At 47.1% G+C, this 13,258-nt stretch overlaps 1 protein-coding gene across 8 annotated transcripts in view; it reads right to left on the bottom strand.

Annotated features, from left to right (window-relative positions):
• Window positions 1-9,982, bottom strand: part of RASGRP2 (RAS guanyl releasing protein 2) — a 49,650-nt gene extending 39,668 nt beyond the window's left edge. For 3 of the 8 annotated variants that reach the window (XM_029612796.1, XM_029612802.1, XM_029612803.1), the window contains exon 1: window positions 5,798-5,884. The gene's annotated coding sequence lies outside the window, so the exon portion shown is untranslated. Of the gene's footprint in view, window positions 1-3,961; window positions 3,986-5,797; window positions 5,941-7,718; window positions 7,742-9,353; window positions 9,512-9,892 lie in introns of those variants that run through there. The other 5 variants (XM_029612800.1, XM_029612795.1, XM_029612799.1 and 2 more) reach the window with 5 other exon arrangements.
• Window positions 9,983-13,258: the final 3,276 nt, after the last annotated feature.

Genomic DNA, 13,258 nt, shown 5'->3' with positions numbered 1-13,258 from the left:
TGTGCTGCAGAAAACATGGCAGATATATTCATGGGTGATAATTCACACCTCATGACAGCGATATTAGCGAGTCTTTTAACAGCCAGACACAATCAGAAATCTCCATAGTAATAACACCAGAGCTGCACGGACACACAACCACACCACACCTATGCAAGCAATGGAAGAAAATGGCACCCAAGCCAGAGCTGTCACTTAACTCGTGCCTTGAACTTAGCGGTAAAAAAACCTGCACTAGCATTTCTATCTTCTAGCGCAGCTCCCTGCATTGACCGTTAATAGATAATCACCTCCTTTGCCTGCCATTAGCATGCCTTCGCGCAGAAAAACCACGTGTCTGTAAGCGTGTTCATACGCGCTTTTTTCACGTGCACAAAACCCTTATTACATCCCCATATAGGGCTTTGCGCAGGAAACCGCACGTACAAACGCACCTACATGCACGTAGAAACCCACGGCAGCTTCGGCGCACCTTATTGCATCAGCCCCTTAAACTCGAGCAATCCTTGTAACAGATCACGCTAACAAAGTTTAAAACTATTCGAAGACTTGTTGAGTAACAGCTTACGAAACCATTTTACGTCATCTGTACCGCGCACCTCAACCAGAATGGAATTCCATAATGTTGGGCCAACAATAGGAAATGCTAGGTGGCTTATCTCCTTAAATGAGGACATTGTCAATAATGAAAACCGTGGGTGACCCAGCACATAGGATGAAAACAAATCTCCCAAGCACTGTGGGGCCTCACCTTTTACAGCTTTAAAAATCAAAACAAGAATCTCAAATTTAATTTGTGTGCCACTGGTAGCCAGTGCAATTGGCACAGTATTGGAGTGATAGGTTCCCTGGGAGAACAGGCAACAAACAATCATGCATTACAGCATTTTGCAACAACTGAAGTGTCTTTAAATAACTCTTGGGAAGCCCAACATATAAAGAATTACAGAAGTTGGTTGACGTTAGCATATAAGCTTAGACAATGGCGTGAAAATCTTCCTTTGGCAAGACAACTCTCAACTGCTGCACCATTCATAGCTTAAAGAGACCTGCTTTGAGTACTGCCCTCAACTGAGCTTTTAAAGTAAAGCAAGAATTGTGATCTGAATGAAAAAATACTTTCTCCGACTTCCCTTTGTAAAATCCATGTTAGCTCTGCCCCATTAGTCTGTGTCTATCCAGATGATCAGTGATTTTTTTCTTCAGAATATCTTCTACCATTTTGCCTGGCAGTGATATCAGACTTACTGGTCTGTAGTTCCCGGATCACCCCAGAGCCCATTTTAAAAATGGACATTACATTGGCCATCCTCCAATACTCAGGTGCTGTAGCTATTTGAATGAAAAGTTAAAGATTACTAGTAATAAGTCTACAGTTTAAATTTTAGTTATTTCAGAACTCTGGGATGGAGACCATCCCATCCCAGTGATTTGTTACTCTTTAGTATGTTAATTTGCTCTATTACATCTTCCCAATACACCATGATTTGATTCATTTTCTTTGAATCATCACCCTTAAGGAATTCTTCCAGCATAGGTATCTCCTCAATACCCTCCTAAGCAAAGAATTTATTTAATTTTTCTGCTATTGTCTTGCATTCCCTGCGTGCTCCTTTTATCATTCCTTCTTTTATTATCCATTGGACTAGCCAATTTCCTCACAGTCCTCTTGCTTTGAATATACTTGAAAAAGATTTTATTTTTAATGTTTGCCTCTCTAGCAAACTTCTTTTCAAAATTCTGTGTGGCCTTTAACTTGCTACTGCTTATGCTCATGCCAATTTTCTTTATTTGGATCCTCCTTCCACCTCACCACTTAACCATGATGGCAGTTGTTTGGTCTTCTTTCTACCTTTTTTAATTGCTAGAGTATATTTAGTCTGGGCTTCCAAGATGGTGTTTTTAAAACACCACACTGCATGCAAACTTTTAACCTTTGTTCCTTTTAGTTTTTTTCTAACTAGTTTCCTCATATCACAGTCTTCCTTTTTTATATAAATCGCTTTATTGTTATTCAAACAAAACATGACATGTAAAGCTTAGTACAATATTATTAATAAAACCATATAACAAACCTATCAAGAGCAACTCCAATAATACCCATCCTCCCTCACAACCCACTCTCCCAAGAGGTTAGTCTCCCTTTTTAAAGTTAAATGCTACGGCACTAGTTTTCTTTAATGTTCTCCTTTCAATGATTAAGTTCACTTTGGTATGTAATGATCACTATTGCCAAGCAGCCCCACCATTTAAGTTACCTCTCACACCAGATCCTGCATTGCAGTGAGGATTAGAACAGAGTAGTTCCCTCTGTCTTTGGTTCCAGGGCCAGCTGCTCCATGAAGGAGTCATTTATAGCATCTAGAAATGTTCCCACCCTAGCATATTCCAATGAGTCATTAACCCAATCAATAGTGGGGTAATTGAAATCTCCCATTATTATTGTATTGCCTAATTGGTTAGCTTTTCACTGATTGTCTTTCCATCCTGGCAAGATGAACTGTAGTAACATATACCTCCACCGCTATATTCTTCCCCATCACACATGGAATTTCTATCCATAGAGATTCCATATTACATTTTGGACAAGTTCCTGGAGGAAAGGTGAATAAACATTTATTAGCCAGGTATACTTGTCAAACCATTGCTTATCCCTGGGAGTGAGCAACAAGGAATTGGATCTATTCTTTGGGAGCTGCTGGGGACTTCCTAATGACCTGGATTAGTTGCTGTCAGAGACAAGCTGATAGGCTCAATGGACCTTTTTTTCCTGACCCAGCATGGCACATCTCGGTTCTCAGGGATCCTCCAAAATAAATCTCCCTGCTGCAAGAAAGCCCAGAAAGAGGGGTATCAACCTTAGTTCTTAAAAATATATTTATACACTCTTCCAAAGGTTTCCAATATTGCTTTATGAAACCAAACTTATTACCAGCTTTAGTCGAATGGGATCTATTTAGTGTTTGGGTACTCACCAGGTACTAGTAACCTGGATTGGCCATTGTTGGAAACAGGATAATGAGCTTAATGGACCCTCGATCTGACCCAGCATGGTAACTTCTTATGTTCAAGCGCTTTCAAATTTTGTGAACTATTTTTTGTTGGAAGAAGCAGAGAATGGGGGAGAAATGTCAGGAAGCGTGTCTTACTGAGGTTTACTACATATAGCTGGATATTTTACTAGTTAGTCCCAGAGTCTTTCTTTAAGGCAATGATGAAGGGCAGCTTTCCTCCCTGCTGTAACTCAGCTTACCTTCTTCCTGAACATGTTAAACTGTTATTCTGGTCCAGCTCTACTGGAAGACCAGACATGCTAGTGTGTTTCATCAACTCTGTGGAGAAGGGATCCCACTACTGCCACCAATACATTTGATGACACTACTGAAACACACAACATAGACACACTACGCCGCAGTAGTCACACATGCATCACCATGTATGTAGTCACACTCAGCCCTACTACACACTCACATGTGCAATCAGCAAACACAGCTATTCACTGATCATGTTTACTTCAGGGCAGACTTTAGATGGAAAACATCCAAGGAAGGGAGAGCTCAGGTCCTGTCTGTTTTAATGACCCTGAATTATCTCTCTCTTTTTTATTGTCTTAATTATTTAGTTCATGTTTCTCTCCCCTCCTGTCACTCAGAAAATGCCTGCTGGTGCTCCCCATGGCATCTGAGCCAGAGAAAGTCAGCTAAAGAAATGCTGCTAAATACTGCAGCTTAAGAATATTAACCCTGTTACCCAGAACACAGGGACTGAAAAAAATGTAAGATCCTCCAGCAAAATGCAGAGAGCACAGAGGCTGAAAATACCAGAAGAGACGCCAGCCAAAAAATGTAGAGAGTGAATGAGCTGGAAATACTGGGGGACACTATTTTATGAATTTTAAAAGCTTGTACATGAAACACCTGCATCCGCCAATTTATTGTGCTCCAGAGGAAGAGACAAATACCTTGAACTTGTCTTAAACCGCTTTCACGATGTTGAATCCGTTCGAGATGGACTTAGAGGGGGACAGCAGCAGGTGGTATATACAGCACATGCATGGATTGGTATAAAGAGGAAGCATATAGTGTGTCAACAGTAGAGCCCACAAGGGTGAGAGGAAGGGGCGCCACAAGCCACTGGCTTTCCTAACAGCCCCACCCTGCACTGAACAGCCGTGTAGAGAAACCACACAGGAAGGAGCTGTCAGCACACGAGAGATCAGTACCCAGAGTACTCTTGAGTCTTGACAGCACAAACAGCAGTTCAGTCTAGCCCAGCCGCCCCCCCCCCCCCCCCCACCCCCTTCCTCTGGGCTCCTGCTGTCAAAACCAGAAAACAACAAGGCCCCAACTAGGTTAGGCGGAAGCATAGCAGAGGTGCAACTGGACGTGCAAGAAGAGGGTTATGATGGCGGAAAGAAGGGCCCGGCCCCCAGGCTTTGTGGCTCCCCTCCCAGGACAGGGCTCCAGGTTTCAGAGAGGAGGGAATGGCCAAACCTTGGCACTGTGTTCCTCTAAAGTTCTTCCCTCCCACTGACCTCATCTTTCTGCTCTCACCTTCCCTTCTTTACCTCATTCTTTCTTTCCTTCCGTCTCTCATGCTCTCACTACACCTGCTTTCACACACTTCAAATTTTGCCTTTCTGTCCCTCCTGCTCCTCAGTGCTTAGCGGTGTAACCTAGGGAAGAGCACACAGCTTCCCCAAGCCCAGCGCTGTCACCGGTTTGCACTGCTGTGACCTTGTGGCAAGAGAGCAGAACCGCAACCCTCTTGGACACAAATTCCACAAAGCCGCGACACCTGTGGACCCAGGTTCCAATCTCACTGCTTCTGCCAACCCTCATTGGTGTTACTTTGTGGTACGAGTGCAGAGCTGAAACGCCCATCGACCTGGCTCTAATCCCACCCGTACAACCATGAGCTCCGTGATCGTAGAGGGAAGTTCCTTAACTCTTTGTGGTGGGGGATTTGACACATCAGCAGATTCATCTCCAGGGGGCACTGTGCATGCAGATAGGACATTGCAAGGAATCCTTTCTACTGACTGACTAGAGGTTTTGCGTCAATTTTCTGGGAGGATGGAGGAACTGCAACAATCACTAACCATACAGGGAAAAAATAATAAGTGTATTACTACATTTTTCCCCACCTAGCTTCACTCCTTCCTCACAAAGTTGAATTTGCCACTTCTCCCCCAGCTTGTGGTTTGTACTTCTCAAAATGTTTAGGACAAAAGTCAACAACAGTGTCTCTGAATTTCAGTTCTGTTATTATATGCGGCTGCCACCTCCCTTCCTCTTACCTGAACATAAGAACTTAAGAAGCGCCATGCTGGGTCAACCCAGGACTATCGAGCCCAGCAGCCGGACTCCCACAGTGGCCAGCCTGGGTCACAAGTACCCGCCAGTTCCCCAATACTGGATCTATTTCTTGGATCTCACTCCCCAGGGATAAGCGCTGGCTTTTCCAAGTCCATATCTCTTTATGGACATTTCCTTCAGGAAGTCTTCCAATCCCCTTTTGAACCCCACTCTGTTAATTGCCTTTGTCCACATCCTCCAGCAACAGATCCCATAGTTTGATTGCACACTGAGTGGAAAAATATTTCCCACAATTGGTTTTAAATGTGCCAGTTGCTAGATTCATGAAGTGTCCCCTAGCCCTAGTGTTGTTCCAAATAATTCCTAACCAGCGATGGATTTAGGATTTTGCTACGACCCTAGGCATGGCTGATATTGTTGCCCCCCCCCCCCCCCCCTCCCAGACAAAGCACAACAAAGCAGAAAGTCTAAAGCACAACCTTCTTTGCTGCTCTGCTGCAAACGCAGTCTTCCCCTCACGTTTCCTGCTGTGCGCCCTGGCCTCACCTCTCTCCTCCTGTTCCCCCGGCGGCGGCAGCGAGCTGAGCAGTTTTTCTTTGCTCTGTCCCCCGCCAGCCTCATCCGCCCTCTTCTGATCTGTGCACTGAGAGGGGAGGGGCTGGGGCAGGAAGCAGAAGGCTGTTCTCTGCTGACTGAGAATCAGCAGCACAGCTGGGAGGCAGCAAACCTTCAGCTGGTTTGTTGCCCCCCCCCCCCCCCCCCCCCCCCCCCGATTTCTGCCGCCCTAGGCATAGGCCCGGTGTGCTTATTGGCAAATCCAGGCCTGTTCCTATCATTCTGTTTGCCCTTTTGACTGCCGCAGTACACAGCCAAAGTATTGTCCACAAGGACCCTGCGGTCCTTTTTCTGGGTGGTGACACCTAACATACGACCCAGCATCTTGCACTTGTAGCAGAGCCGCAGCCAGGCCACTTGGCACCTATGGCCAAGTGAAAAAGGTGCGCCCTCGCCCTGGACACAACCTACACCACCGTGAGCTGGGAGACTCTGCTGAATGTAAGGGGCTTTGATTTTGATTTTTATTCCGATTTTTTTTTTTTATGTTTTTCCCTCTTGCTCCTTTGAGCTTCCAACTCAGTTAGAACCAGTACAGAGATCTCAGCACCATGCGCCTCCATTCACCTGGGGATCTTTGTTCCCCTTATTTTATATCCCCTCCCAATTTTATTTACTCCAGGCACTGCAGTATCAGTCCTGGGCTGGGGGCCATGCATCAGGGCTCCGTTCAGACCCTTGCAGTCATGGGTCCCCAATCCATCTACCAGGTGTCAACCCCTCCCCACACATAATTAAAGATTATTCAGATTTTACATAAAACGATATTCTTAGGTAAAAAAAACAAACAAACCACAACATGCATACTATATTCACATGCATTGTTGTGGTGCCAAATAGAAAACCCTGCAAAAAAGACACTTGGAAACCCTATGGTATTAGGCCTATGGTAAGAACATCATTCAGTCTCTCTCATAAGCTCAATTACATACACTCATACACTCTTACTTGCTCAATCATACATGCTCCTACACTCTCATATACACAGTCATTCATGCACACTCATACACTCTCACATATGCTCAGTCACACACACATGCTCATACACTCTCATATGCTCAGTCATATACACACATACTCATACGGTCTCTCATTCTCAATCATACACACACACACTTATGCTGTCTCTCACATGTTAAATCATACACATACATGCTTATATGCTTTCACATGTTCAATACACACTCACTCATAATACGATCTCACGTACTCAGTCATATACATGCACACATGCTCATATGCTCTCTCACATGCTGAATCATACACACACTCATACCTCTCTCACACTTGCTCAGTCATACACATAGGCTCACACACGCTCTCTCACATGTTCAATCATACCTCTTTCTCACAGTCATACAAACATGCTCATACCTCTCTCACACTTACTCAGTCATACACATAGGCTCACACATGCTCAGTCATACACATAGGCTCACACATGCTCTCTCACATGCTCAGTCATACACACACGCTCATACCTCTCTCACACTTGCTCAGTCATACACATAGGCTCACACATGCTCAGTCATACACACACGCTCATACCTCTCTCACACTTGCTCAGTCATACACATAGGCTCACACATGCTCTCTCACATGCTCAGTCATACACACATGCTCATACCTCTCTCACACTTGCTCAGTTATACACATAGGCTCACACACGCTCTCTCACATGCTCAGTCATACACACACGCTCATACCTCTCTCACACTTGTGCAGTCATACACATAGGCTCACACACGCTCTCTCACATGCTTAGTCATACACACACGCTCATACCTCTTTCTCTCATCTAGCCTCCAGGTGTGCTGCAGCATGGGAAAGATGACCAATAACTTCTTGGCACTGCGTGGGCCACATTGCTCTTCATTACTGCTCCTTGAGCCCCTGCCGTGCTACTCCTCACTGCCAGGCGGGGAGAGGGAGGAGAAGCAGGTTAATGCTTTTTGTGGCCATGTGGGTCATGTTGCTCTGCACAATTGGGCTGAGGGGGAGAGAAGAAGAAGAGGCTATTTTTTTGCAGCCTGCGCTAGGGATGAGGTGTGTGGGCAGCGTTGCTCTTCATTGCTGGGGTGGGATGAGGGGGAAGGAGACTGATAGTTTTCGCAGCCCCCTCGGAGTGGTGCTACCCTTTGTTGCCAGGGCAGGGGGAGGGAAGAGGAGGAGGCTGATAGTTTTTATGCAACGGTGCCCCTGGTGGAAGGTGCCAATGGCTCTGACCTGTAGCTGGGATTATTTTTCCCTGTGTGCATTACTGTGCATTTGTCCACCCTGAATTGCACCTGCCATTTAGAAGCCCAGCCTCCTAGTCTCACAAGATCCCTCTGCTTTTCTTCACAATCTGCTGCGGTTTTAACAACTTGAAACAATTTTGTGTCATCTGCAAATCTGGTCACCTCACTCGGAGCTCCTTTCTCCAAATAATTTATGAATATGCTAAATGGCATAGGTCCCAATACAGACCTCTGGGGCACTCCGCCAAGGACCTTTCTCCATTTGGCAAAGTGACCCTTTACAGCAGGAGCATTAGGGTTCCTTCTGCACAAAGATGAACCAACAATCTCAAAAAAAAAATGCAGGTCCTGCACCAGTTCTTGCAGGTAGAGTTGTAAAATGCAGAAGGACCGGAACTTGGGTCTGCAGATAAAGATGAGTAAGCGAACCCTGCCTAGTCTCTCTTTAATCATTGCTCCCCAGCACTTCCTCCGACAGGCCCCTAGCTCTTGCCTCTTCTCAGTCCCCTGTTCCTGCTCTGGCTCCCACTGTACTGTGAAAGGTGGCTCTAGCCTCTTGCATCTCATCTGTCCTGTCTCTTTTCATGTTCCCCCTTCTAAGAGTCCATTTCTCTTCATCGGTTGCCTTTGATCTTTAACCTTTGCAATTCCACTGTGTGAAGCCAGACCTTTTCAACTGAAAGCCATGCCAGGGATAAAAGCATTCGATGACAAATTAAGCAGAAGTACTGACAACTCTTAAAGCCTCTCTAATGCCGGCAGAGGCTGTGTCTGTGTGTAACTTGCGTTATTCGGAATCTATTCGGTAGTGGTAGAGAGCGGGTCGTGTGCGGGGACGAGAGGGAGCCTGCACTGCTGAAGGGGGAGAGGGGCTGGGCAGAGAGTACACAAAGGCAATAAACGACTTGCAAAAACGACAGAGGGCATTCACAAAGGGAAACAGAAGAGGGGGAAACGAATCGAACGTCTGAATTCTGGGGTAATTTATCACAGCTGGGCAAGGAAAGTGAGAGCCGGGCGGGAAGGGCACGATTTCGCCTCGGTCTTGTTCTTGCTGATTTATTCGTACCGTTTTCGGGGCGATCGGACCCCCACTATGTACATGACCGAGACAAGGCAGAGCTGGGAATGAAATAAAGAGGTGGTGGTGGTGGTGGGGCGGGGAGTGATTCTTGCTCACCTCTCCTCCTCCCGGGCAGCCCGACGCCCTGGAGCCGGTCCCGGGGAGCGCAGGAGCCTTCCGAAAGGGACCGAGGGCTTCTACCCCTCCGTCACTCTCTCCTCCTGTCTGCTCTTTCCTCTTCTCCTCGCCCCATCTTCCTTCTCTCCCACTCTTTCCTCGTCTCTCTCTTTCTTTCCTCTCTCTCCTCCTCGACCTCTATCCCTCCCAGCCTCCCCGAGTCTGGAGAGAGAGCAGCCTGCCTTCCTTCCTCCCTCCCTCCCCGCCTCCTCTCCTGCAGATTCTCATCCGCATTGCTCTCGCCCCCCTCCCACCTCACGCATGAAACCTCTCATTTCAGAAAAGAAAAAAAAAAAAACCAACCAACTAAAAAAGCAAAACTAACATTTTCTGCAGAGTCCTCCCTCCCTCCACCCCACCCTTCCTAACGACGGCAAGACAGTTGTTTGTTTGTTTGTTTTGTTTTTTCTTGCGGTCCTGGAGGTAGAAATGTCTTCGTCTTGCACAGAGCCAGGGGTGGCCACCTCCAGTATCCTCACCTGGCCGAGTGCACGGCTGGAAGTAAGACCCTGCCGCTCTGCTTCGGGAGCCTCGGTGTCCGTCCTGGGTTTGGGTTTGGGTTCCCCCCTCCCCCCAGGATATCTACCCGGTCGGGGCTGGCGGAGCACCTTGCAGGGGTAAAAATGGAAACTGGGTCCCCCGAGGTGGGGGAGAGCGAGATGATCGCCTCCGGCTCGCTTTATATATAAAACACACACACAAGCATACATAGGAATGAATGGGCATGACAGCCGACTGCTTCGCCACCTAGGGAAACCGCGCCTGCTTTCTCTAAGATTAACATGCGAACCAACTTTCAAAAAGGGGGCCTTTCTGCTGGTAATGTCCCTGCCTGCGTGTTAGGGCCACGGCTGAGCCAGGTCTGCTTTGCAAACTTTATTTTCCCTTAATCGGGGACACTGCACGGAGGAAGTACAATAGGAAGCTCGGGATGTGTTTCCTCCTCCAGCTGGTGGCAGAGAGCACGCCAGGACACATCCTGTCACTGTGCTTGTTTTTCCACGCTAGCTCTGCAGTAAAGACAGCACTCTGGCCGCCTAAGGCGAGCTGAAGGCCATCGCCTCTCTCTCTCCCACCTCGGGTGGCCCCCAGTTTTCATGTTTACCCCTCCAAGCTGCTTCATCCACAAGCTCCGATTTCTCCTCCTAGTCTGCCAGCTTGGGCAGTGGTGCCCTTAACCTCTAGTGGGTGACCGGATGGCAGCTCTTGCCATGGCAAGTCGCTTCTTGGGTGGGGGGGTGGGGTGCACAGATCTGCCTTTTTATTCACTCCCTCACCCGCTTCTGTCAAGTCTATATTTGGACGAAGCTTGAGTTTCTTCCAGCAGGAGGCTGAGTCTCCGCCGTCCCTAAGGATGCTCATTCCATGCCCAAATATTCAGCTAAATGGATTCACAATTTCTTCCTTTCGGTGAATGTAGGAAGGGGGTGGCCATGGCCCCTTTGGATGCTGCCTGGGTGGGTCTCTGCTCTATGACTTCTGTTAAGGGGGCAGGTGACCGGTCTTTGCATTTTATATACACACAGAGCAGGAATGGAAGGGAAAGCATATCTGTGTTCGCTCCTGAGGCAATGCCGCTGTCAAAAGCTGGATCGCAATCGAGAAGGCAGGTCTCCTTAACCCAGCACACATGATTGCAGCCCACGTAGGAGGCAGGTCTCCTTTATCCAGTACACAGAATCCCAGCCCAGGTAAGAGGCAGGTCTCCTTTATCCAGTACACAGAATCCCAGCCCAGGTAAGAGGCAGGTCTCCTTTATCCAGCACACAGAATCCCAGCCCAGGTAAGAGGCAGGTCTCCTTTATCCAGTACACAGAATGCCAGCCCAAGAGGCAATGCTCCTTTATTCAGTACACACACCTTCTTAGCCTGGGCAGTAGCTCTGGGCTGGGGGCAGCCCGTCTGTAGGAAGAAGGGTCCTATTTTAATCAGCCTCACCCCCCCTTTCCAAATCTGAGCTTGAGGCAGGGGATAGAAATACTGCTGCTGCTGCTGCTGCTGCTGCTACTACTACCACCACCTATCAACTCTCTAGTTCTATTAGGTATTTGCAGCACCCTCCAGACATTTGTAAAAGATAGTTCTTGCTCCATGCTACTTAAGGGCTCTTCTCGAGTAAAAGAGGTCAGGAAATGTATTTATTATAGTAAACATTGTTAAAAGCAAGAAAGCCATGCTCAAAGAATATTCTGCCTTTCGGTTACAAAAAAACAAGCGTAAACTCTGGTGCTGAAAATACATGGGGCACTGGCACCCTCTAGGGGCCGCTGCACGGTGATAACAATCAGACAGTAGCCAGACCCCGACACTACATCACACTGCCCCATCAAACATCCAGCCACACTATCAGAGACTCACACAAGCCCAAGCAACCATCCCCCTGCCAGAGTTCTGCACCTCATTCCCTCAGAGATCTTCACACTACCCGTACTGACCCCACAAATTCACCCCAGCGACCGACAAAGTCATCTCCCCGAGCAGCACCCCAATCCCTGCACGCTACACACCAACCCCTCATCAACTCTCATACTACAGTAACACGCCTCTATTCCAAGAGCTGCACCGCCCTCCCACAAAGCCACTCCCACTCCCTGCACACCCCCACATCATCACCTCCTCAGACACCCTCATACTCCACGCAGACTCATCTACACACCCCAGCCTTAGAGAGTGCACACTACTCCCACCCCTCCAAAGACTTGCATACAACACCTTTCCAGAGGCCAGAACACATTTAAACACACCCATCACCCAAGACTTGCACACTACTCACACCCTCCCTGAACCCCCAAAGACCCATAAACCACACACAGCCCCACTCTGAAACCTGCACCCCCACAGAGACCCCCTTCCCACACCACTCCCAGGACCCTGCAATTTATTTATTTAAGATTCACTTCTAAACCACCCCCCCCCCTCCAAAGTTTGGGGCAAGGTACAATAAAAACAGATAATGAAACAAAAACTAAAAAACACATTGGTACATAAATAATAGCAACAGGATAAGAAGCCAAGGCAAACTCATAAATAAACAAGATGGAAATAAAATTGAGGCTTGGTTCAAGACTATTTGGATGGGCTAATATATCTATTTATATACAATTACAATAATTGTAAAGCCTGTTGCTAAGTTCTGTTCTATGTAAACCGACGAGATGTTCCCAACGTTCGTCGGTATATAAAAGTTATTAAATAAATAAATAAATAAAATCTAGCAGGCTGCTCGGCCAGCACATGTTTAAAGGCAACTGAAAAGAGGAAAGTGTTTAAGTCTTTCCTCAATTCTTTTGGGACTTCAATATGGCGCAGCTGTAGAGGGAGAGAAATCCAGTGTGTGGGGCCTGCGACTGAAAAGGCCCTTTCTGTGGTTGATTCAACTCTAGCAAGTGGAAGAGACGGGCTGAGCTGGAGAATCAAAGAGAACGACAGGGGGCGTACAACTTTACGGGGGCGTTTATCCAGAGACATGGAATGTTAGAGAGCAGGCTGTGAATAATGACAATTACCTTCTATTGTAGGTGCTGTTCTAGTGGGAGCCAATGAAGTTGAAATAACACGGGTAATTTGGCCATGGAGATCTGGGCGGCAAGCAGCAGAGTTCTGGATGATTTGTAGGGTTCTGACAGTAATCCAGGGATGAAAAGATGAGGAATTAGAGACCAGTTCTGAAATCAGATGGATTTAAAAAGGATGTAATATAATGGAGTGTCTTGAGTTTTGCATAGGAAGATTGTAAGATGGTGAAAGTAGTGGATCAATTGTAACCTCTAGATTATGAACGCTCTTGGAAAGCTGTATGGATTCATTAGAAACATTGAGGCAAGTGGGAATATCAAACTTCAGAC

This window comes from Rhinatrema bivittatum, chromosome 8, assembly GCF_901001135.1.
Source record: "Rhinatrema bivittatum chromosome 8, aRhiBiv1.1, whole genome shotgun sequence".
Classification (NCBI taxonomy): Eukaryota; Metazoa; Chordata; class Amphibia; order Gymnophiona; family Rhinatrematidae; genus Rhinatrema; species Rhinatrema bivittatum.
This window is presented reverse-complemented; position numbering and strand designations above follow the sequence as displayed.